This window comes from Rhineura floridana, chromosome 9 (assembly GCF_030035675.1).
Source record: "Rhineura floridana isolate rRhiFlo1 chromosome 9, rRhiFlo1.hap2, whole genome shotgun sequence".
NCBI lineage: Eukaryota > Metazoa > Chordata > Lepidosauria > Squamata > Rhineuridae > Rhineura > Rhineura floridana.
The window spans coordinates 25,242,958-25,269,386 of NC_084488.1; the positions used below are offsets into that span (position 1 = coordinate 25,242,958).

The window sequence follows — 26,429 nt, forward strand, 5'->3', positions numbered from 1 at the left end:
AGGCAGGCATGAAACCAACCAGCAGCCCCTTTCTTGTTTGTATTTGCAATATTACGCTTAAACAAATGTATGCTTTTCTGCCTTTATGGATATTTAAGGAGATACACATGCTGGCAATTGCACTTATTTCTCCAAAAAAGCAAGAAACGTGTCACCCCCCCTCCTTCTCCCTTTCCTTCCCGCTGCAAAATGATTTGAAGCAAAAACCCCAGCGAGTAGAATGAAATTGACAAAGCTTTCCAGAGTCAGGCTGAAACTGACCACTCCCCTCCTTCTCCCTTTCCTTCTGCAGCGAGAACTCCTTTACAGCCATATTGTGCTTCGTTGCAAAGGGGGAGAGGAGCATATGTCATTTTTTTGCTGACCAACTGGTTGATAGGGGGAGGTTTTAGAGGCTGCGCTTGGAAAAAGCAAAAAGAATGTAGGGGTTTTACCATTGCGTGTGCGGGTGCAAAAAAGCATTTTTTTTAATTGGGAAAGAGCGAACTAAAAGGCAAAGTGCGGACTATCAGATGACAAACCGAATATAGAAACCGTGGATTATCCCACTCCATTTGGATAAGCCCTTCCAAGATGCATACATAGCTTTATCACAAACCGACTCCCCCTGCACCCCCTTGTTTACCATCTAGCCTTATGAAGAGTTCTGGAAAACAGAAAACCTTACGCATTATTGGAATTTTTCTTATGGGTCAATACAACTTCATTTACTTTTTAAGTTTAAAAAGCTGTAAATTGTAAACATGCTCTATTTACCCAAGAGTTGGGCACACCCTGTACTTTGATCTGTCTTAAGATATTCCCTTATTTTGCCTTTTGGTGAAATGTTGGGGGTACCTTTTAAATTTTTGATTAGCATAAAACACACATGCACTCAACTTCTTCAGGTTTCAGCCCTCTCCCTTAGAAATTAGAGGCAGAAACACACTCACTCTTCCATCAGTTCCAGTCTCTTTCTTCTGAAAATGGGGGCACGCTATGCTAGTCAAACCCCACTCCTTTTTACATAAAACCTGGTGGGAGCAGCTTGAATGTGTGCTTTTTAATTCAGCTTCAAAGAGATTTTGCAACTGATTGGCAGATCAACCCATTCCCCCTCCAGGTGTGGCCAATGGAAACACTTTGCGCTGGAGACTAGTGTGTTCACAGCCTAGATCAAAGAGAGGAGGTGGATGCTTCATGATGACTCTGCTGCTTAAGCATGTAAAGTGAAGAACATGAACACAAACTGCCAATGAATTACTTTCTTCTATTGCCACTCTGACTGTCCAGATAGCAAACGTTGCTGAATGTGTTTTGAGACATCCTGTAATAAGTTATACAAGATCCATTATGAATTTCTTTTAAAGGATGGTCTTGTGGTCAGGGCGCCTCCAGACAACCTATTTATTAAGCATTCACCCAGATTTTCTTGCACAAAGACTACACAGAAGTTACATTTTGCTGTTTTTAATTGTTTTTAATGCCATATTTTTAAATTGTTGTAACCCACCCTGGGACTTCCAGGTGAAGGGCGGGTAATAATAATAATAATAATAATAATAATAATAATTCATTATATCTTGCTTTTATTGAGCATTGGTTCTGATTTGCTTGTGGGATGTTTACAAGTCTTTGGATCCCACACTTTTCAATGCATTTCTCTGGCACTTTCCACACCACCAAATGTCCAATTCTTTTTTTAACATGGTTTGTTGTGCTAGTGTGACAGAGCCCTTTAATCCACTTTTATTGTACAAACCTAAAGTTCCAGTATGTGTCTGAATCATTCTGGCAAAATACTAACAGTCTGGAGGTATCTCTGCAACAAACTGTACTGTACTCACTTCTCAACAGGTGTGGTGGTAAATTAATACACATATATCAGGCAAAGAAAAGCCTTTACTAATCAGGAGGAGGAGGAGACTCTGATAGTTATCTTTGGTGTAAGAATAAAATGCTACGAACACATACATGCCCCAGTTTTCATTTGTGAAATGTTGTATTCTCTCTCCCAATTACTTGCAAAACCCAAATAAGTTATGAAAAAGACATGCATAATTCATGTTTTATGACACAGCATTTTAAGTGCACAGCCATTGTCATAGAGATCATGTGTCAATATCCTCCCAAAGTGTTTTGAGACAAAGATTTTCCTGCTCCCTAAAAACATACCAGTTTGTAACATCAATAATGATTGTTGCGCATATTCTAGAAAGAACTCATCATGGGTTTGAATCATGCTTGTCAAATCAGTACTTCTGTTAAGTCCTCTTCCCTTGCTAAAAACAAGTGGAATAGACATAACACACTTCAATCTAGTTCATATATTGAGAAAAAACACATTTGAATTTTCAACACATGCCCACAGCTACCCCATGATGTGTGAAGCCGTTCGATACATCTTTTTCCTGTGTGCATCAAAGACATTTCCACGATTTATATTTCATAATAGTATATCTTGCCTTTTTCAATGGTAGAAAACAAGCTATCGCATTTGGGGGGCAGGGAGTTGGAATATTTGATGTCTGAAGTGTGGATTCTAGTCTTGTACAACAGCATAACAGCCTCAGTTGCCCATGAGTGGGGAAAGGCAGCAAAATAACTTAGCTGCTTGTATGCTTTTATTCTGTACATCACCCAGAGTGGCTGGACAACCAGCCAGATGGGCGACTAATAAATAAATAAACAAACAAACAAACAAATAAATAAATAAAGCAGGTTAGTTGCTGTTTGGCATAATCATGATTCTAACTTATGATCTGTATTTCCAGAACCCGCTTTTTTAAAAAAGTGTGACCATTACTGTTACAAAATATCCATTACTAATGAGTAAAGACAGCAGGTGTGAACTGACAAACATCAATTTCTGTGGTCTACATGCACATTTGGGTAACACTAACAAATAAGTTTCAACCTCGCCTTCAGTTGTCTGTCTATTCCTGCTAACAAAGAGGCACCTAAGGGGAATGGAATTGAAAAAGAAATGCCAGAAGATTTATTCATATTGAATAGCCCCAACACCTCTAAAAAATGTTACCCACTTATCAGGAAAAACTGGGTTAGCGTTTATAGCTCTCCACTATTCCAGTTCTGCAGCCCGCAACTTAAGTGTCATAAAAGTAAACGCCACAATATGGATCCAAGTGATAATGATGTCCTACAAGTTTCTCTCTGTGTTCTTAAAAGTAAGTATTTTATGTGACTGCCTATATCAGTTTCTTAGGGGGAAAAAACACTTGTTTTGGGAAGTTGTAACCAGGATTATGTATTTCAACATTTAATTAAACTAGTTGTACCTGGGATTAGAACACAATTACTTTTCAATTCCAAAACAGCAACGTCAAGAAAATATCGTTGCTGAAAATTAATTAAGCTGTCACTACAGAATTCTAGATCACCCTTGTTTCACAGCTAACATCTAAATCAAGTAGTATATTTCTTCAAACAGAGCTATTTCCTTACAAGTGAATACTTCTGATATCACACACTTCCATACAAAACGTACAAGGTTCATTCTCAGAAGCATTCCAGAGCTGTACAAGCAATTTTGGATTAGTCACTCACTCTATTGGCAATGTACATTTGAGTGAGACTACACTAGGGCAAGAGCTCTGAGGACTGCAGGCTATCAGCCCAATGACTTCCCTACCCCCATCTGTAAACCAGAAAAAGAAATTTTTGTACCCCTGTGGGAATGCTGTGAACATGATTGCTGCAGGTTTTCATATTCTGTGCACAGGAATATACTGCATGCCCCATGAGATACCTTTCTCTAAGAACTGGGTCATCCAGTATAAAGGATAGATAGTAGCTTGTCCTCACTGCAACACCATCACCCAAGTACAGTGTTTTACTTTTCTAAGAGGAGTGAATGGTAGCCACTCACATATGTGAGTGGGACATACAGATATCACAGGATGATGGATTACTTATGTTCCCTGCCCTTCGTGCCCTAAGAGTCAAGCATGCCTCTCTATCCGCGTAGACTTGCCCTGGGTTCTGTGACTTGATCATACTAAAGTAGGAGAAACTATTATGTATACAGATGGATGCATTTTTAAACAATGTTTTTAAAAGCTGACTCAGCAGATACTAAGAAAGCTACAAGGCTACGCATATTTACCTGGGAATAATTGGTCGCACTGAACATAGCAAGACTTGCTTCTGAGTAAACATACATAGGATTGCTGTACATGAGCACCCCAACTGCTAAGATAAGATCTTCTAATTTCTATAATAAGCTTCCTCACTTCCAAACAAAGAGCAAGAATCAAGCAAACAATTAGCAGGCATTTCAGCAGTGATAAAATCTCAAGTGGTGATTAATTTTTTGCAGACAATGACTAACAAAGCCAAAATAGCACACGTTTTATTACAATATTACTGCAATGGCACTTCCCACTCAGAGTTATTTCCACTTCCTATTGTTTCCCTATATTATAAGATAAAGGATTGGGGGAGGGAGAGACCTCGGAGAATTAAAGTAAGCTTTTGAATGCATCAGGGGAGGAGTGGCTACCTAAATGGGATTATGTCCACTATCACTCCTTCTCTTAACTGAGCTAATCCCTTTCATAGCAACTGCATGGATGATGTCTATAGAGGGGGACCTCATTGTTTCTGGGAATTCTGTAGTTCCTGGGAAGTTGTGTAATGTTTTGGCCCCCTTTTCCATAAAGCTTCCTCAGCTTAACCAGGCCAGTCAGCTGTATCCATCTGCTGCACATACCGCCGCACCTCTCTAGACCTGCTGCAGTACAACATCCTCAAAGAGTTATTCAGGGCTGGCTCTGGGTTTTGATGAGCCTTTAGGCAAGAGACAATTAGGTCTACCAACTACTCTGCTTCTCCCTGTCCAACTCAGCTGGGTAGCACAAGGGTGTCTTAGATCTCATGCAAGAAAATTCTCAGATATCCACATGACTTTACTGACTATGATAATCTTTATACGTGGTGTGTGTTTGCATATTGCAGAAGTGAGAAATGCACCCCAGGAGAACCTCTATGGCTGGCATTGTCCAATAGGCAGTTTGGACTTGACCATGACAACAGAAACATGAGAGATTTAGGCATGGCAGTGGAGAGGAGAGTGTTTTAACTCTGCAGATAAATTATTTAGTGAGGTTCACATGAGCCACTACAAAAAAAAAAATCTCACCCAGATCAAAAGAAAACAAAAACAATCAAGGTTTTAAAAGGCTGGCAAACTCAAGCCCTAGGCCAGTCACTCCAAAAATTTGGGTCTGGCACAACTGCATTTAGTGAGAGACTGGATAGAGCTTTGTGAGAAACACATTCTTTTAAAGAAATCCATCTCCTGTGTGCCCAAACTACCCACTCCATGAAGGAGGCTGGCACTGTATTCTACTGGGATTTACTCTTGCCTCCTTCCAGTCCATGTCTGCTGGGGTGGATACTTCTGCCTACTCTGCACCAAGTGCAGTTGGATCTGTCACTCCCCAAAGCTGAGATACATTACAATAACCTGCCCTCAAAAGAGGTAGGCCTGAAGAAGTGACTCACACACAAAACAGGGTTAGGGCAATTTTATCTACACACCCTAAAATGCCAGCCTTTTATTTTCAGAGTAAAGTGTGACTCCAGTTTAAGTCAAAAGAAAAACATATTTCAGCAACCACATGTTTGGATGATACCTCCATAGATTAAAGAAGGGAAGAGGACAGAGCACCAGAATTGCCTTTTAACGGTCTAGCAAAGACACACCCCCAAATACTCAGAAAAAAAAAAATTCTTTGCTCCAAATAAAGCTATAGCTGAGAAGACTGAGAAATCTTAGTCATCCACCACAACCGGAACTTTACAAAGAGGCTTTTTGGAGATGTGGAACTAATTATGACAAGCTCTTGTTTCATACTTTAATCAGAACACCTCTTTATATGAAAAAGATTTTCATTTAAATCATGGTGCAATTTTTTAGCTAACATTTTTGAAAGATTTGATTTGCCATTTAGTGGCAGAAACAGGTTCACTCAACTACCATTTTTAGTGCATCAGAAATGCACACAGTCATTACATAATCAAGACTTCTCTGCATATCCATATCTAGAATCAATTCTTTATGCATCATCAATGTACATTGTGGTTCCACTGTGCAGTACAAATACAAAACAATTTCAACAGTCAATACACAGGTACTTGCCCCAAAGAGTTTATAATCTAAGGAGTCCCAGGACAGCCGTATGCATATTTTGCAGCAGCCAAAGCATGCAAAACTGGACCTGAAAAATCAAAGAACTGAAGGCTGCTTGTTTTTTCATTCACACACAATCGGTCCAGGGTTCTTGCTGTTTCACCCAAATCTGCTTTAAGGGATACAGGCTGCTTTCCAAGGACTAGAAAGCAGTAAACTCTAGCATACACCAAGTTAGGTAAAAAGCCTGGATTGGGGTACTAAAAGATTCCAAAACAAACAAAACCCAAAGAGAGTTCACAATAGGAGACAAAATGTCTGCACATTGCCAGCTTTAGTTCCTTTTCCCTGCCCACTCTTCTGAATTGACAGTTAAAAAACTTCTTCAACAGATTTTGAAATCAAAATCTATCAGTGCAACTTACAGAAGAGAGGCGTTCTAAAGCAGTGAACTCTGAGTTTAGAGTGGGGAAGTGGGACAGAGAAGAAAATGCTGCACTATATCCTTTCCTCTGCTCCTAGCAGGAGTACTCCTGTTCAGGGTTCTTGCCAGCCATGCTCTCATTTAGGATACTGTATTCCAGTCTTCCACACCACATCCATCCATTTTCCCGTTCCTTCCCCCCCCCCACACACAACTGACCCTCAGTATTCTGTAGCTACTGAGTCTGTGCAGTCCTCACTGGACTCATGGGAAGGAGGGGGGACACCTCATGTTGTACCTCTGTAAATCTTGGGGTTACCCTAAGCAAACTTTAAAAACTCCTTCTTGTTTCTCATTGGTCTTGTTTTGGCTCCAGTCCTGCCAAAACTCACCACCCAAATTCACTATTATTGGTGTAGTGTGGATTGAATTATAGAACAGGGGATGATCAGCTTCCTCGGTTTCTGGGCCCACTATTCTCTAGAGAGTAGGACGACAGGTGTGATGTCCTCGCCAAAAAACAGTAAAATTAGGGGGGAAACTGTTTCCCCCCCCATTTCCCCCCAATGTTTTGAAGAAAACTGGAAAAATTAAGAAAAGGGGGTTCCCCAAAAATTTTTCCAGTTGTGCTCCAGAACAAATGGGCGCCACCTTGCAGTAAGAGGTTCACAGGATGCACTCAGGCGCAAGTAAAACTGTAAGGCATTTTTACCCCCAAACTATCATTATCATTTGGTTAAGGCCACCAAAGGCCCAAATAAAATGGTTTCAGGAATTCTTAGCCAACTCTGTTCTAGAATAAAGCATTGGCTGGATTTGGAAGCCATCCAATCATAAAACATGGCTCTGTCGCCATTTACACAACTAAATAATTTCTCTGTGACTTTTTATGGGAGCAAGAACAAACCTATATTGAAAGCAGTGTTTCTGTGCTACGTGTCACTGTGTGTCTGCAGGTATTGCATAAGAAAACTGAAAAGCACCATCCAATGAATTACTTCAAGTACATGCACCAGTTGTTTGTACAGGTTTACTGCTCTGCCACGTATTAGCAAGAAGCTGTTACTAGTTTCCCTAAAGTGTCTTACAAGTTTTATCTTTTAAAACCTGTTGATGCAGAGTCAGTAATCAGTTGCTGATGTTTTTGAGAAGCTAACATCCCTTTTCTGCCTAACCTTGTAAGCCTGACATATTTTACAGCACAGTGCTGAAATCAGACATGAGTTTGCTCCATATTTTTGTTCTCCCCTTAGCCATGGAGAGAACAATTCCACGTCCCCAACCTTTGCTTTCTGGAAATTCTTTGGTGTATTACAGCATAGCAGAGTGGTGTGACAAGGATAAAGAGATTAGAAGTATTTTCATTTAACTCCTTCAGTTCAGAATTAGCAAAGGACAACTGATTTACTCAGAGTTATAAAAAAACCTCTTTATTAAAAGTCTGTGCAATTCAGACAATAAAGAAAGCATAGCAGTGCAATGGATCTACTGACTTTTTTTTAAACATAGTGATAAGACGACACACATTAAACTACATGAACAGAGCCTGGGATATAACTTACTTACAAAAAATACAGAATACAAATCCTGCATTATCTGCTGTTGCTAAAGGGTCAGATGTTCACAAAAATTCTTAGAATCTTTGAATATATTACTAGAATCTTTGAATGTATTAGGAATAATGCAGATACTTCTAAAGCCAGCAACAACAGTAACTACTACTAGTCCAACAACAGTAACACCACTGGTCCCACCAGCATTGCTCCACAACCTTTTAGTTTAGAAAACAGGTTAGTTAGAAAGGGAACACATAATAAAGGTGAAGAAATATTGCTTATCTATTACATTTATACCCCACCCTTTCTTTTCCTGATAGAAACCCAAGTTGGCTTATGTATGGTTCCCAGGCGGTCTCCCATCCAGGCACTGACCACACCTGACCCTGCTTAGCTTCAGCAAGGAGCTTGCCATATGTGCCTTCAGACCATAGCCTGATTTTTCTTCCTGTCACATAATACTAGAACCCAGGATCACCCAATGTTGAAAGATTCAGGACAGACAAAAGGAGGTACTTTTTCACATACCACATAGTTAAAGTATGGAATTTGTATATATTATATAATTAGGATGATGATTGTTATCTTCACATTGACAACTTACAACACCTGTGTTAAGGGAGCTGCACTGGTTGCCAGTATGCCACGGAGCTATCTTCAAGGTCTTCCCGTTAGTATATAAAGCAGCCTTTCCCAACCAGTGTGCCTCCAGATGTTGTTGGACCACAACTCCCATCAGCCTCAGCCAGCATTGTCAATGGCTGAGGCTGATGGGAGTTGTGGGTCCAACAACATCTGGAGGCACACCAGTTGGGAAAGGCTGATATAAAGCCTAAACAACCTGGTGTCCATGTACTTAAAATATCACCTTATTCCTTATCACCCTGCCCAAGCTTTGTTAGCATGCCACTCACCCAACCTCCCCTCTTTCCTCATCTTCTTCTGTAGCCAAGCAGAATGCTCATTTTGCTCACATTCATCGCTGCATCCCAGCCCAGCTGCACTCCTTCTTCTTGCTCATAGGCACTGTCCTCAGCCACCATTTCACGTCCCTCAAAATACATATAAACAAATCAAGCCTTTTTCCTAACTTGGAAAACACACCCACCATGCTGAAGATTTTCTGTGTACATGAGGGGTCCTCCCTCTGAAAGCAGGGACCCACTCCTGCCTTCTTCCTCCACCCATTTTAGGGTTCGGTACATCCAAATGCAACATACCCCATAGAGGGAATTCGAAGTCATTCAGCAGATAACTTATTCTGTACCTTGACCTAAGCTGTCATGAGCGTTAACACTAGTGTAAATACCAGCAAATGTACTCAATGTAAGACCCAGACAAATACCCATATGTTCCCCTCTAGGGTTGGAGCAAACTCCAAAGTTACACTGTTAATGAGGCAAAACAAAGTATCCCAAGGCTCCAAAGTCTAAACAATTTGTTGCTGTGTACAGAAGGCAAGGAATATAACATACTTCCTGTTTGGACAATCTTTTTAAGATTCTCATTATACAGAGATATTTATTTGTTGTTGTTATTCTGAATTTAATTCTGATTCCCCTCCCCCATTTGTTAGTCTTATACATACTGAGAAAGGTTGCAAATTAACACAGTTAAGGACAACTTTGAGTACTATCAATTCTGACATAATCATTACCCTGCCAAGACAATCACTACATCAGTGTGATGCTTAAGATTTTTAAATTGGAGCACAACTCCACCATCTTGTTCTCCACACCTCAAGCAATAGCAAAACAGAAGTCCATTTCAGGTAAAATCATACCTCACTTGTGAATGAATGTCTAGAGGGATTTTTGTTGTGTACTACAAAGGCATTATGGAGAATAAGATTTACCTTAGGTCTGTTGTAGAATAACTATTATGGAATGTTTTTAATTGCTTACATTGTAAATTGGTCCAGGGAAAAATTATGTTTCTGTGTTCCAGTAGGAATTCTACCTCCACATTTATTTTGCCTCTCTCATCTTGCTGTATGAGCTGTGAATTGTGGGCAAGGGCCAAAGTTCAGTGGTAGAGTATATGCTTTGTATGCAGAAGGTCTGAGGTTCAATCCCCGGCATCTCCAGATAGCGCTGAGAATGTACCCAGTCTGGAATCCTGGAGAGCTGCTGCCTGTCAGTGTAGACAATACTGAGTTAGATGAACCAATGGTCTGGCTCAATGTAAGGTAGCTTCCTATGTTCCTATGAGATCAAAGCAAAACAAAGTGGGTGCTTCAAGACTGTCCCTATTTTCAGGTGGGATTCAGTCAAATTCCAGCAAATACAGGTTGCACAATTACAGTTGATTGGGAAGTCTTGCAGAAGAAACCTGCTTCTCCAAAAGATTGGACTTTTTTGCAATAAGGAAAGTGTCAGGAAAATGCGCTGGAAAGGGTGGGATAACACTTGCTTTGATGCCACTCCATCTAAATCAGAATGAATGCTCATTAAATAGCCCACCTGGTCTAATCCCTGCAAATAAACCAGGATGAGTGCTCAATAAATGTAATAAATAAATATATAAATAAATAAACAAACAGATCACCCGGAAGCGCCCAGTATCACTGAGCCAGTGAGTAATCTGGGCACACCCATTACTTTATTACTGAAGCTCCTAAGCTGTGGACTCAACTGTCCCTTGGATAGGAATCCGTGAGTAAGAGGGAACAATTTTTGCTTTTGTTTCTTAAAGTGGTTAAGTGATCAACGATTTGAGCTGGCCTTTCTTTGCTTCAGTCAAATGGTTCAGCTTTCAGAGGGAAGTTGAGAAACTAATGCATTTCAAAACATTTCTGGAAACCATTCCCCCACTATTTAGAGTCCAACGTCCATGGGAGTTGGGGCTAGATACAAATTAAATAATACAGGAAACTTCAGACTCTTTGCAATATATAAAGTAGAGCTCTCTCTCAAGCTGACAAAATAAAAACTTGGATTTCATAGAGAGAACAGTTAACTTTGCACAGGCTAATGGCTCAACAACCCCATTGTTTAATGTGTGGGCGGAAAAGGAAGCTATTCTCCATTTTGATACCATTTAAACTTCCTATTATCTGCCAGAGAATAAAGATGGGAGTCTACATGGAAAAATACCTTGGGAAGGTATGCAACACATTTAAGCTGTCTTTCAAAGTGTCTGACTAGCTGTCACTCCAGCAATCAGAAACAGAAAACCAACTTTTTAAATGTACCAGTATTAAACAAATGTTTATCTCATGCTATTTTTCAGTATTATACTGAATCATAGCACTTGCCTGCCATCACAGTGGACCAGGGATGTGGCAGTCTGATAGATGGGTCACCACTCACCAGGTTATGAATTGCAAGTTTTATAAGGAAGAGCCTACAATGACAAGTGATCTCTGAGTTAAGCTGATAGGAATACCATAGTTAAGTACCAAAATAATGCAGCACAAAAGTCTATAAAAGAAGGAGCAGGATCCACAAATCATTGTGCTTCTGGAACTCCAGTATATCAAGAAAGGAATCAGAAGTGGCCCATCACCAGGTGGGGTGGAGCCACTATGATAGCTACTTGGTAGGTGGATCAGTGCGAAGGGCAAAGCAGTGGAGAGGTCAACGCAGTGCAAATGCTCTAGCAGGAGCACCAGATTGTCTCCGTCTGTGTGTCAGTCTGCTGACCTCCTCTCAGTAAGCAACACCAACTCACCTGCCAGGAAGCTCACATAGTAGCTCTGCCCTACCCAGTGAGCCCCTTCTGCAAGGAATGGGCACTTGCTATAAAACTACATCAACTCTAAATGCAGATTCTGCAGCCCATGCAAAAGTCCTGGCATGACAACTGTTTGAAATTCTTTGAGAGGGCAATATTTTATCGTATAATAGTAAGCATACCCTTGCAGAGCAATCCTATACATGTCTACGCAGAAGTAAACCTGATGGAGTTGAATGGGATTTAATCCTAGATAAGTGTTTATAGGGTTAGCGGTCAAGAGGGTTTGCTGTTTTCTTAATTACACAGTGATCTATACTTACTTGGAGCAAAGGTTTCTATCTTATAAGGCTCTAAGAGTTGTTCTGAATGAGCATTAACCAGAACTCAGACCTGATTTAATCTACCAGAATAGATCAATCACCAGTGGGAGTGGGGGCGGGGAGTGTGATGGTTTCAAAGTGGGAGGTGAAAAAAGAGAGATGATTAGGACAGACTCAGTAAGGTCCTCCTGAAAAGACATGGGGTGGGATTGGTGGGATCCCACCCAGCTTGGAGCACTAGAGCAGGAAGAAAGCCACTATCCAGAAGAATGCACACCATCTGCACATGTATCGGAATTCATTTTGTATTTTCCCTACACACCCCCAGCCCTGTTGCAGCAGTCGCTCACATGATGCACTCTGGACAGTTCATTTAGAGGCCATGAAACAGAAAACCAACAGCTCTTTCTCACCCTCCTTGCACAATCCCTCTTCTCTGATGGGAATGAAGGGTTCCCTCCTAGCTTTCACTTCTTTTACAGTGTTGGGTTATGATTTGTTTTTTAAAAAAATATAGATTGCCAATTATATTTTGACAATTATATTTTGCAGTCTGCTTGAAATGTTAAATTACTTTTTTCTACCTCTATTAATCTGAAGAAGTAGAGGCGGCAAATGGATAAGGAGTGACTGTGGTTCAAAACAGACTACTGGTATTAGGGCAGACGTTCCCAGATGAAGTGTTAAGAGGATTGGTATGAGATTTCCCTGGAATAGAAATATTAAATAACACGGAAGAGTCTCGTTTGCTCTTTCCCCACTGTCGATGACATAGAGGTAATAAGTTATGGCACACATAATAAGAAACAGAGCTAAATTAGGTTATTTGATCTTAAACTGAATGTGCACATTATGTTGCACAAACAAGATGCAGCAACCCTCATTCAGGGTAAGAATTTTCAGCCTGGAACCAAAGAGATTCTGGAGAAGCTTTCCAACAGCTCTTGTGCTAACATATGTATACAGGTCAAGTACAAACTCTGATTGTACATAAAATGTAGTAACATCAGATGGAATTCAATTTGTCTGTACATTAGCTCAATGTGCCAAAGGCAGAATAGATAAAATTTACACAGAATATACAAAACCTGATAAAATGAAGCAAGATCTGGTTGACATGGCTCTGTACTCCAGTTCTTATGCAGGATCCTCTGTTGCTCAAAGTAATACAAGCAAGCTTAAACCAGTATTGTTTGTGTATGGTGAGGAGTACTAACATTGTATTTTAACTTTATGCACTCCACAGTCTGTGAAAGGAATCTCAGTCCTTCTGTTATAATATAATTTAAAACTTGGGTGCTGATTTGGCAAGGTAAGCCTTCTTTGGAATGCTGCTGGGTTTGGTAAATAGGATCTAGACCTTTCTACCTCCGGCTTGCAATTACAACTGAAAGGGAGTAGATTTAAGGGAGTTGTTATCTGATGGTTGCATTGTAGTCTGAGAACAGGGCAATCTGGAGGAATTTATCCGTTTTCTTCTGCCTCCAGCAGAGATGGAGCAATTTTAACATGCCACCCAGCCACCAGGATCAAAGGTAACAATCCCCACTGCAAGACATACAACTACTTCTATCCACAGAACTGAAGTAAGGGGAGAGGGGTAGGAGAATGAGACATGCAAATTATATGGATAAACAGGAGAGCTGCTTAATAGTTTTCTCATCCAGCAATCACTGTCAAGTCCATCACTGATTATAGATTACAAATAAAAATGTAAGTAAACAAATAACTATACTGATAAGATGTTTGCAGAATAATGGAAAACCACCACAGGTGGGTTGATTTCAATCCAGATGTCCCCGAAGCTTCCTCTTGTCATTTTTCTATGGATACCTTTTAGCTTGTAAAGCCTGAGGGTGTGGACAGGATTCTGGGAGAATCGAGGGCCACTACTTTTTCCCTTGACCCTTGCCCATCCTGGTTAATCAAATCTGCCAGACGGGGAGTGGCTGACTGGTTGGCATATTAACACCTCCCTAAGGGAAGGTTCTATGCCAACATTGTTGAAGGAGGCTGTGATAATACATTTTTAAAAAAAGCCTTCTTTAGACCCTGCGGATCCTAACAACTTCCGCCCAGTCTCTAATCTCCCCTTTCTGGGCAAGGTGATTGAGAGGGTAGTGGCTGCTCAGCTCCAAGTTTTCCTGAATGAATCGAACTATCGAGACCTTTTTCAATCAGGCTTCAGGCCTGGCCATGGGACAGAGACTGCCTTGGTCGCACTGCTTGATGACCTACGCCGGGCATCAGACAGGGGGAGTGCATCCCTGTTGGTGCTGCTGGACCTCTCGGCGGCCTTCGATACAATCGACCATGGTATCCTTCTGGACCGTCTAGCTGGGATGGAATTGGGAGGCACTGTTTTATGGTGGCTCCGGTCCTACCTGACAGACAGGACCCAGAAAGAGGTGCTGGAAGACTACTGCTCGACCCCCTGGCCTTTGGCCTGTGGGGTACCGCAAGGTTCCATTCTATCTCCCATGCTCTTTAACATTTATATGAAACCACTGGGAGAGGTCATCAGGAGATTTGGAGTACAATGTCATCAATATGCTCATGACACTCAGCTCTATCTCTCCCTACCACCTGATTGCAGGAGTGCTGATCTTAAACCAGTACCTGGAGGCTGTGAAGGGCTGGATGTGGGCTAACAAACTGAAACTTAATCCAGACAAGACGGAAGTACTGCTGGTCAAGGGAAAAACTGCATCAGGGATGGGGTTGCAACCTGTTCTGGATGGGGTTGCACTCCCCTTGAAGAAGCAGGTCCGCAGTTTGGGAGTCCTCCTGGATCCTGCCCTGCTGCTGGTATATCAGGTGGTTGCGGTAGCCAGGAGTGCTTTTGGCCAATTCAAACTGGTCTACCAGTTGCGTCTGTTCCTGGAGGCAGTTGACATGGCCACAGTGACACATGCATTGATGACATCGAGGCTTGATTACTGTAACACACTCTATGTGGGGCTGCCTTTGAAAATGGTTCAGAAATTGCAGTTGGTTCAAAATGCAGTAGCCAGAATGTTAACTGGAGCACGGTGCAGGGAGTATATTACTCCTGTGCTTTATCAACTCCACTGGCTCCCAATTTGTTTCCGGGCCCAATTCAAAGTGCTGGTTCTGACCTTTAAAGCACTAAACGGCTTTGGACCAATGTACCTGAGGGATTGCTTACGCCCATATGTACCTGCCCAGGATTTAAGATTATTTTTATTTATTTATTTATTTATTTATTTAATTTGTATCCTGCCCTTCCTCCCAGCAGGAGCCCAGGACGGCAAACAAGGCACTAAAAACACTTTAAAACATCATAAAAACAAATTGTAAAATACATTAAGACAAAGAGTTAAAAACATTTTTAAAAGGGTTAAAACATTATTTAAAAACATATTATGTTATCATCTGCCTCTGGTCTCCTCTATGTGCCTGGAATGAAAGATGTTAGAATGACAGGCATGCGGGAGAGAGCTTTTTCAGCTGTGACCCCCAAGCTTTGGAATACTCTACCCCAAGAAGTTCGCTCTGCTCCCTCCCTGTTGGTTTTCTGGAGACTTCTGACAACGATCTTGTTCTGGAGAGCCTTTGGGAGGGACTGAATGTAGAGCCTGACACTGATTTTATGCCTTCTATGTTAAATTTTACCTTTGTAGTCCCTTTAGTACCAATCCTTATATATATATATATATATATATATATATATATATATATATATATATATATATATGTGTGTGTGTGTGTGTGTGTGTGTGTGTGTGTGTGTGTGTGTGGGATAGAATTTTTTTTAAAAAATAAATAAATTAAATCTTGTATGGTCTAATTATTTTCTAGAATCCCCAGTGGTGCACTGATATGCTTTATGTTTACAAAACATAGAATCTCTAAACTGTTTAAGGCATAACTAACGTGTGTTAAGTAATCCTGGGAGGGTATGTCCACTTGCTTAAGAAAATAAGAACGACCTTGCTGGATCAATCTAAAATTATTAACAAAAATCCCAGCAACTTTTGATGATAAATTGAGAATTGGCCAGTGATCTTTCATTCACCCCTGACCAATCCAGTTTATCAGATAAAACAGCTTCTGCCTTATTCATAGTTTTATCACCTCTCATTTTTATTATTATGAAGGATGTGTGATGCTGATATGATGTTTTATGATGTATTATTATTATTATTATAGGATGGAATCCATCAGTATGAGATATAGTTTAGATTTTAAATATATACAGTAAGGCACTATCAATTAAGATAATCAAGAAAACTGAATGAGAGAGCTTACTGTACTCTACCTTCAGATATTAGCATGTCTGCTGTCCTTGTAATTAATAAGAAGCTATTGTGCTTGCATGAATATGTTGTGTCACCAAAACTCTTTAGGTTCCAACTACACAAAGCTGACTTTGTCTTGACAAAGATACTGAGAAGATGTGCCTGATCTTGGCAGGGGCTAGGCGTACCACAAACCATGTTATTAAGGGAGGGAACAAAACCCAAGAAAAATATTCTTGAAGTCCTGTTTACCGGGGAGCGAGGACTCTTTCCATAGACTATATGGAAAAAATCACTCTTTCCATGGGCTATATGGAAAAATACAGTGCAAGTGTCCATATACAAAGATACAGACTCCCATCATATAAAATGCAAGTCTAACTTATTTCAAAAAGGTCATTCATTCTCTGCTAAAGGACTGTCAGACTTACACATTGATCTAAGCATGCTTACTTGGAAGTAAGCTTCACTGTGATTAGGGGGATTTGTTTCCTAATATGTATGTTTAGGATTCCAGCCTCATTTCTACATAAAAATCACATATTGATAATGCTATAAATGTATAGAAGTTTTCAACACAGAGGGACACACAATCCAATATTAAACTATATTTTAATCAAGTTAAGTTCCATTTATTTCATTTTAATGTGGACTGCAATTTTACATATGTTTACTAAGTTCCACTATATTGAATAGGGCACAGGATTGCAGGCTTATAGTACAAATGTAACCACATCTACTTAGAAGTAGTCCTATAGGGCTTACTCTCAGATAAGTGAGGCTAGAATTTCAGCATTAGTATAATTAAAATCACATATTTTATAATGTCGAGCTGTAACTGATTAATGGGTTTGCACCAATAGGGTAGTATACATTTGACTATGAAATACTGAAAAACCCAAAGTCAGTGAAACTAACTCCTGTGAATACATCTTAACAACTACACTGTGCCTTCCCAAGATGCTCAGGTCACAGCAGAACAAGGTCTTAGGTCAATCTGCTGTTGAAAAATCTCCTGGAAAAAGGGGGACCGGGTAGTAATTTGCCTCTACAAGTTAGTGGGGTTTGGAAAAAACACATGCAAGCATGCAACATTAAACATGTGGGAAGCACAGGTACATGAAACTAGTGTATATATTATCAAATGTTTACCTATTAGATGTCCAGTGGGGGGAAGGGATGCAACATTCAAAAAATAGTTTTTCAGCAAAATATTTTGCAGAAGAAAAAAATGGCAGAATTAGTTACAAACCAGCCCTTTGTAAAACACAATTTAGAATACTTTAAAGGAAATGTCCTTTTACATGGAACTTGGGAATCTAGGCATCTCATTCTTCAGTCTCCTGCATGTCATTTTTCAAATGTCATGTTTGACTTGGTGCTCAGACTGAGCGGACTCACAGAGGGTTTATTTCCAAGGACCAGGTCTCACACCCAGAAGGTCACAGAGACCCAAATAGAGCTTCACTGTACAGCCTTCCACCATGTACTCCACAACACAACTTTGGGGCCTATTTGGTTCACAAGACTGACTGTCCAAAGTCATCTTGTGGTGGCAAATCAATCATATGCATAGGCTTTCACAATTCACATGCAGATATTTACCAGGAGCCAGTCCCTCAAAGCTATTCCAATTCATTTAAATGGGAATGCATGAGTTTTTCATTTCAAATAAAAAATATGAAATGGGGTGAAATAAAAATTATCCCACACAAATCATTTGCAGATTGGGCTACCAGTTCTACATCTGTGTTAACGTGCAAGAATGGAAAACAAAAGTAGTGGTTGGGAGAGAGAATCAGAAACACAAAGGAACATTTCCTCTTCCATTTATATTTAGACAGCAATTTAGTCTTGCCTGTAAAGCTTTTCTGGCAAAAAAATAATCCCAATAAACAGCACATTTCTGCTCTTATCTTGTTTTCCTCTTTTGCAGCATATTCAGTTTTCAAGCTCCTGCTTCATACATAAATGATCTTTCACCTTTGCAATCTGGCACCTGCATCCCCCACGTGCATACAGAGAAAAAGAAGTTTGCAGAGACTCTGGACAGGACTCATAATGCAGAGCAACGTGCTACATATCTGTTGCAACAGCCCAAATAGTTATGTTTCCCCTTAAAGTCATGTACACTCAGGGTCAGGCTTCTTCTCTTTTGGAAAAAGCACATGCTGCATGGCTCTCCAATATAACATGAAAGAAAGAACAAAACAGAGACACTGCCCTTAGTTTCAAAACGTTTCTAGAGCTAAGTTCTCTAGTGAGGGCCACCCATGCCACTTATATGACCTCAACTAACAAAACAAATGGCATGGGGTAGAATTAAGGCCACAATTTGAGATTAAGTATGGTAATGTTCATTATTTAATTGTTAGCCTCCCCCAGTTAGAATTTTTAATTCTGAAATGGGAAATAAATGACACAACATCTCTAAACAAATGTGAGCTGATTCCAACAATGCACCCCACAACTACTCACAAAAAAGCTGTTCCGTTTCCATTGGAGTCGCTAAGATTTAAAACCCCCATCCTATTTGCTTCATGATAAGCATGCATAGTATGGTAATATTGCAGTCTAACTATGTGCAGGATTGCAGACAAAGTCATTTTGAACTGAATGATCAGTTACTGCAAGTCTCCTGTTTAAAACAATCCACATTTAATTTTTTAAAAAATTGCAGCACAATCCTAACCACATCTACTCAGATGCAATCCTATTGAATTCAGCAGGACTTACTCCCAGGTAAGTGGAGTTAGGATAACTTTGTCCATAACCCTGTGGTACTTACTGGCAAATGAAGTCCCACAGAACTTTCCAGTAAACATGCATAGGATCAGAATGAATGTAGAAAAAAAACTTTTCCTCAGTTCAAGTTACACATGAAATAGGACCTGAAGTTCTAAACTGCAGTTCATGATCAGTTATAAACTTCTTATAAATGTATTGTATATGGCATTTAAATTTTTATAAGCCTCAGCAGTATTTTTTCCTACAAAACAAGTCTTTTGTGAAGACAGAAAGGATACCCATTATCATGTTAACACAGCAAGCACTCTTATTATTTTATTTCAGTGTTGATTTAATAATGGGGTTAGTACTGATTTTAATGATATATATATATACATATATATACACACACAGCCTTCTTTACTCATGAGGGTGACACAAATATGGATTTATTCACTTAGGGAGTATTGACACTTGCGTTACATGGGACACCTGATTCTGCTTTTAATTACAATCCCAAGAATGTAACTTTAAGAAGAACACAAAGTATACACAGCAGCAGCAGTAAAAAGTTTGCCTACCTGGATTGCGAGTCTGAAGTCAGTGTAGCAGTATTCACAGGAATAAGGAAGACTTTCTAGGCAGCAAGCTAATGCATCTTCTTGCTTCTTCTTCTTCTTTTTTTGCAGTGGCCTGTTCAAATGAGAAGTGTTGAGCAACTCTCTACAGTGCCACTCGCTGCAACAGATCTTTCCGTCTTAACCCCCACGTTTCAGTTTTGGCCTTTGGGAGTTTTCTGGAGATGAAAAATGTGCCCAGCGAAAAACTTGCAATTAGTGGAACCAGCTGAGCAAAAATCCTCACCTCTCATTGGCCTAAACTGCACATTCCAAAAGTGCTAAAATGAGTGCTAATCAGTTAGACTAAATTCCTGACTAGACATAAAGCATTAAAGTTAAGCTATTCCGCTTCCAGAACTTCAGTTTTCTGCCTCCTGACAGGGGGCAGGGAGGGTCTTATGCTTGCAACTGTGACTCTGAGGCAAAATGCTGTCTCTCCCTCAGTCCCCCCCCAGTTCTCTTTCTTCACAGTAGCAAGGTTGTCTCTTGTCTACTCCCAGCCTTCAAACTCACCAAACCAGATTTTTTACTAACAACAACTTCCCATAAATCTAACTGAAATTTTATCCTGTTCAGCGAGCCTTTCCTGGCTGAAGGCCAGTTAAACATTCTTGTTGTTTTAGCAAGGTAGATAACCTTGCTTTTAAAAAATATGTATTATCATTCCAGAATCTGCCGAGATGCACAGCGTTCAGGAACAAAAGAGAAAGTTGAAATACCAATCAGAATTTTTGTCCTCTATTCTGTCTTTTCCTACAAGAATATGGCATTAGTGGGTTTAAAAAAAAAAACTAACCCTCTATGTACAGATTTGTTGACTCACTCGCTTAATTTTTGCAAACTGTTAGTGTGACTATAAAATCCAGATGTTGAATAATAATTTTAATTAAATCTTCCTCATCATATTTGTACATAAAGTTGCCAGTTTATTTTCTGCTCTGTTCATGTCTCTTTAACAGCAGCCTGAATTACAAATTTAGCAAGTGAAGCCTTTCCTGGCACAGAAATTACTAGGAAAACTTCACCTGCAAAGTGTCTGCATTTTGGGCTGTGCTTTAATTTGTTTCAAATGTTTAGTACCCTGCCTTTAGATAGCAAGAAAAAATATCAAAACAAATTAGAAGAGCAGACCACCAGAGCAAATCTAACTGCAATAAAAAAGTGTAAATAAAAAGGTCTTTGCATGGCACCAGAAAGACATTAGATTCAGCATCTGGCATTTCTTGAGGGACAATACTCCTCAGACAAGCTCCACAACCAAGACTTCCAATTGACACACACCTAATTTCCCAGGCAGCATGGCCAATGGTCAAGGATGATAAGAGCTGTAGTCCAAAGCATCTGGAGGGCACCAGGTTGGGGAAGTCTGTCCTTAAAGCCGTGTCATTCGGAAAAGATCCTCGGGAGATGACCTTAGTATTATGGGAGGTTCTTGTGGAAGTTAGCAGCCCTTCAGACATCTCGGTCCCCCAAGCATTATTTCATTTCTTTATTAAAACAATTTTATACCACTGTTCGTTTTCCAGAAAATACCACAGCAGTTCATATCATTCACCAAATTCAGTCAGAAGTATTAGTAACAACATCACAAGGAACCAAAGGCAACAGGAACCGGGAATAGCAGTCAGGAGAAGGCAGGGTGAAGTGAACATATATGTTTTTAGTTGGTGGTGGAAGAAACACCCCAGCGTTGGTGCCCTCCAAATCTTAATAAGGACAGCATTTCACATGAATGCCCAATGGTAAAGGACTTCCTCCAGATCCTCACCATATGGACATCTGTAAGCTGATCAACAGTCAAGAACACCACCCCCCACCGCAGAAAAATTGTAGATGGCATTCAAGGCAGTGGCGGCTGGTGTCTCCATGTCAGAGGGGCAGTGGAATCCGCTCCGGGTTTTAGTCCAAACTTTCAAGGACCTGTCCAAGACAGCTGCCCCACTGACATTGAGCTGGTGACCAGCCACCATTAATTCAAGGTAATGGTAAAATTACTGGATCAGGGTCAGTAATGCCTTTTTGCTTTGGAATGACCAACCCAACATAAGTACCATTCCCTTGTTCCAGATTGAGAATCTATACCTCACTCACTAACCTACTCACTGTGTGCTTAGAGAAAAGTCCACCATTTGTTACTCTTCAGCCATCCTTACTGTGAGGATGGTAGAGTAGTTCAAACAGTCAGGTCTTGGTGCAAGTTACCTCAGAAGCAGGTCACACGAGTTCAATGGGACCCCTTGCTAAGTAAGTGGGGCACCCACTTTTTGCAATCTGGAGTATCCACCAGCATAAATTCCATTTATAAAGAAAAAAGTGTCCGTGGTATTCACCTGGTCATAATCAGTGGTGGACTGGTCAGGGTGTCAGCTTGCCCGATGGCAAGTGGGCCCTGTGGGCCCCTGATGAAGTGGGCCCCCTTAAACATTAGACAATATGTTAAAAATGTTAATGATCTTTTAGTAGCTTGAAAATATAATAGAAGTTCCAATATTATTACTGTATGCAACTAAAATTTACGTTGTATTACTGTTACTACTTTTGTAAATCTATTGACATGCTTATCAATGATACAAGATTCAGACAAAGTTTGATGCAAAAACAAAACAAGAAGCAAATGTTTTACTTCAAAGTCTTCTAAAGTTTGAAACAATATTGACAGCATTTACTTACTTGTATATATTTGAAACTACAGCCCTGTTATCAAGTTATTTACAGACAAGTGGTTTAGATATGTTTACTGCATGGAGTTTAGTAGATTCAGCTACAACAAAGTTGAAGGAACAGACAAGAACATTTGATAATGTTCACAGCAAGGCATTGGAATTTGTAAATAAATGTAATGACAAGATTTCACAGTTGAATATGGATGAAAATCAAACATTGGAAATTGACTCTTTGGAAACAGCATTGCCAGTTAAGAGGCAGAGGAAGAAGAAAAGAATGGCAGATGAGCTTATAGATGATGAAGGAAATTCCTCAGATTGTCTAGCTGATTTTCGAGTAAATGTGTTTAACCTAATAATGGACCACATTGTCCAGTCACTAGATTCATGCTTTGTACAACACAAACAGTTGTATAAAGATTTATCCTGCTTGGACCCAGCAAAGTTTAAAACTATTGCAGAGAAGGGCCTTGAAGACAAAGCATTGGAAGGTATTATTAAGCTGTCTCCACAAATCAGCAAAGATCAAGTAATATTGGAATTGTTTTCTTTTGCTTCAAACTTTGATGTATTAAAGCTATTGCTTAATGATGGTGAGAATATGGATTCCAGTTGCAACAAGTGTAAAATTTGTAGCACTTGCCCATCGTGTGTACTAAAAATTCTGGCATCCAACAGACTTCATGACAAGGCATATGATAACCTTTATGAACTTTATAAAGTCATCTGCACACGATCAGTTACTCAAGTCCAATGTGAGAGGACATTTTCAAAGCTAAAGATCATAAAGACAAGGCTAAGAAATTCACTGTCTGAGGAGAACTTGGAATCATACATGTTGCTATCCAGTGAAAAGGAATTGTTAGATGAATTGGATGCAGAAGCAATTATTGACAGATTCGCACAATCATCTAGTGAATTCAAACGATTGCTCTTAATATAGTGGACTGCATGAAATATGCTTTTGAACTATCTGTTAATGTGTAAAATGTTCAGTACAAGCAAACTATTTAAAAATATCCACCATTTATTTAAAATTAAAAAAATAATAATTTAAAAATTCAATTATAACAACCTGTATATACATTTAGTATCTACTGTATACTGCCAGTAATATGTACAATATATGTACACTGTAATTACTTAAAAATATACATTTATTTTGCAAAAAAATTAATTGTGCCTTTTTTCCACTTATGTATTTTTTGAAAATTTTATTTATTTCTTATAAAAAATTAAATGATAGCCTTATAGTTGTCGGTGGGCCCCCTTTGTCTCCTGGCAATCAATATTTTTAGACCCAGTCCGCCACTGGTCATAATATACCCAGAATTATTGCAATAATATGTGCCATAGGGGGGGTGTCAATTTGATAATTTCTGTCCACTTTCAACAGATTACCTGGAAAACAGATTCCCCTCCCCCCGGCCAACCTAATGCTACTTCCAGTTTTTGGAAAAGAAACAAAAAGGTAGAAACTAGCTTAGAAATAATAAACGTTATTTTAACCTCTCTTGACAGTTGCTTTGAGCCCTCCAAACAAAGCAATGAGAGTTAAGAAATCAGCTTGCTCCGCCCATCATACATTACCCACCCCTCTGTTTCAAGGCTGATCCGACCTGATGAATTTATGCAGAGCCCAAAACCTGTTCACACCACAGGCGATCCAGCACCTTATTCAGAACTTGTGACTAAAAACATAGCTAGGGAAGAGGAAGCAAACCACCATCAGAAATTTCTTTTGAAAGTTGAAATTCCTGCTTGCGTTATTATGCAACGGGGTGGTGGTGGAATGTTGCGACTTCTTTCTTGTGAATGACTGGTTCCATTGGCAGAGATGGAAAGAGCTGCTGGAAGTGCATCCAAAAGCCTGGACACGCCTACTGGGACTTTTGACTCCGCCCACCCCCTTTGGACAGCAGACACACACCCCCTCTCCGACCATATCAACAAAGTGCTTTTGAAAGTTCCTCAGAGTTCGCCGTGGGGTTTTGCAAGGAAAGTTCAAGGAGGGAGCGGCGGTGTTCCGGAAACGGGCTCAAAAGCATCCTTAAGAGAATAGAACTCCTTTCGTTGTTTAGATTCCAGCCTTGGGCCACATTCACACATTGTTCCACAATCCTGCGAAGGGTAGTTTGTGAAAGGTGCTGAGAGTTGTCAGGAGCCGCCTATTTTTCTCACAGGGGTACAATTGTCAGAGTGGTTTAACAGTCAGTCCCTCCTCCCAGAGAACTTTGACAATTGTCGCTCTGTGAGGGGAACGTGACAGCCAGTGTGGCATAGTGGTTAAGGTGCTGGACTACAGCCTGGGAAACCAGGGTTCGAATCCCCACACAGCCATGAACCTTACTGGGTGACCTTGGACCAGTCACTACCTCTCAGCCAGAGGAAGGCAATGGTAAACCCCCTCTGAATACCGCTTACCATGAAAACCCTATTCATAGGGTCGCCATAAGTTGGAATCCACTTGAAGGCAGTCCATTATAGTTGAGGGGGAAAGAAGTCTCCTAACAACTCTCTTCACAAACTACCCTTCCCAAGATTCTTTGGGGGGAGCCATGACTGATAATAGTGGAATAAATGTGTGGGTGAATGTGGACTTGGTCTTATTTCCCTGCCCTTCATGTTGACATAAGGATTTGGTGTAAGAAAGTGTTGTTTTCTGCAAAATAATGTTGCTGCTGTCATTAGGGGACATGACCATCTTTTCCCAATCTGAACTGTTGTTATAGGTATTAAATGCTAGTCCTACTCAGAGAAGACCCACTGAAGTTAATGGACATGGGTAACAGGTTCATTCATTTCAGTGGGTTTACTCTAAATTGGATTTAGTTAAATACAACCCAATAATAATAATGAGGGAGAAGATGTTGCATTCCTACACATAATTAGCTAGGAGTAAGTCCCATTGGAGGTAATGGAGATTACTTCTGGGCAGACATAGGGTTGCACTTTGGAGTGTTCAAGGATCTTCAGATCAGTAATCCCTACAACAAACCTATAAAATTGCTCTTACCTGGGAATAATCCCCACTGGACTTTTCTAAGTGAGCAGAGATACAAGGGACTGCTTTATTATTAGTCTGAGCACAGCTCTAAAACTAAGGGGCATAAGCAATATACTGCAAACTTCTACAGTCTGCAAAAATACCAGGATAATTGTCATGACTTTCCCCAAAGAATCCTGGGAGCTGTAGCTGGTGGGGGTAGTGAGAGACGAGTTCATTGTTAGGGAGATCTCTAGCCTCTCAGCTCAGAGCTACACTTCCCTGGGGAGAGGGCATAGCTGTTAAACCAGTTTAAATTTGTAGTGTAGATAAGCGTCTGGTAGTTTGTAGATTACAGCCTTTATCTCTGTAAAAGACTAGAAATCGTGGAATAGGTTTTCTGCAAGGGCAAAGTATATTTGTGCAACAAAGAGGTCTGAAGCAACCCCTGGCTTCTTTACTTCTTTTCTATTTTGACTAGGAATATAATTGGAATTATATGTTTAGGATTTAATAATTCTTTAGTAAAGACGAAGGTTACTAAAAGTGAAGCCAACATTCCAGTACAAATTGTCCCCCAATAAGCTACTTATTATTAACAGGGGGGGGGGGATGCCAGTTGAAACCAAAGTAAATCAAGGATTTTTCTTAACATCTAGTTTCCTTGAAGTAGAAGTAGATTTGAGAGCAAATGAGTGTAAATAAGATCACATTTGCATATGATATTCCATTATATTCTGTGAAGATTTTATTACAAACTGAGATCTGCAGACTAACATTTCTATAATCAGTTTGGTCATATTTCAGCAAGGTTTATCATTTTTCCTGGGGGCAAAACCCAACACTCTCAGACTCATCCTGGCAATCTTTGTGCACTAGAACTTCCCATTTACTCCTATAGAGGAGACAACTTATGAAAGTTTTCATCTGCACATGTGGAACAGTACTGCTATTGAAATTAATGGAGCACATTTAGAGGTTTGGTGTGTGCAAAGGGGGAAATATGGACTTTATACTCATCTGCATTCAGCAACTCCTCTAGAATAATTTATTCTGATAG

The 26,429-nt window shown here is 40.0% G+C and overlaps 1 protein-coding gene across 11 annotated transcripts in view; it reads right to left on the minus strand.

Annotated features, from left to right (window-relative positions):
- Positions 1–20,179, minus strand: part of RBM47 (RNA binding motif protein 47) — a 93,449-nt gene extending 73,270 nt beyond the window's left edge. For 6 of the 11 annotated variants that reach the window (XM_061584094.1, XM_061584090.1, XM_061584091.1 and 3 more), the window contains exon 1: positions 19,682–20,178. The gene's annotated coding sequence lies outside the window, so the exon portion shown is untranslated. Of the gene's footprint in view, positions 1–9,221; positions 9,318–19,681 lie in introns of those variants that run through there. The other 5 variants (XM_061584082.1, XM_061584085.1, XM_061584093.1 and 2 more) reach the window with 4 other exon arrangements.
- Between the last annotated feature and the right edge of the window lie 6,250 nt (positions 20,180–26,429).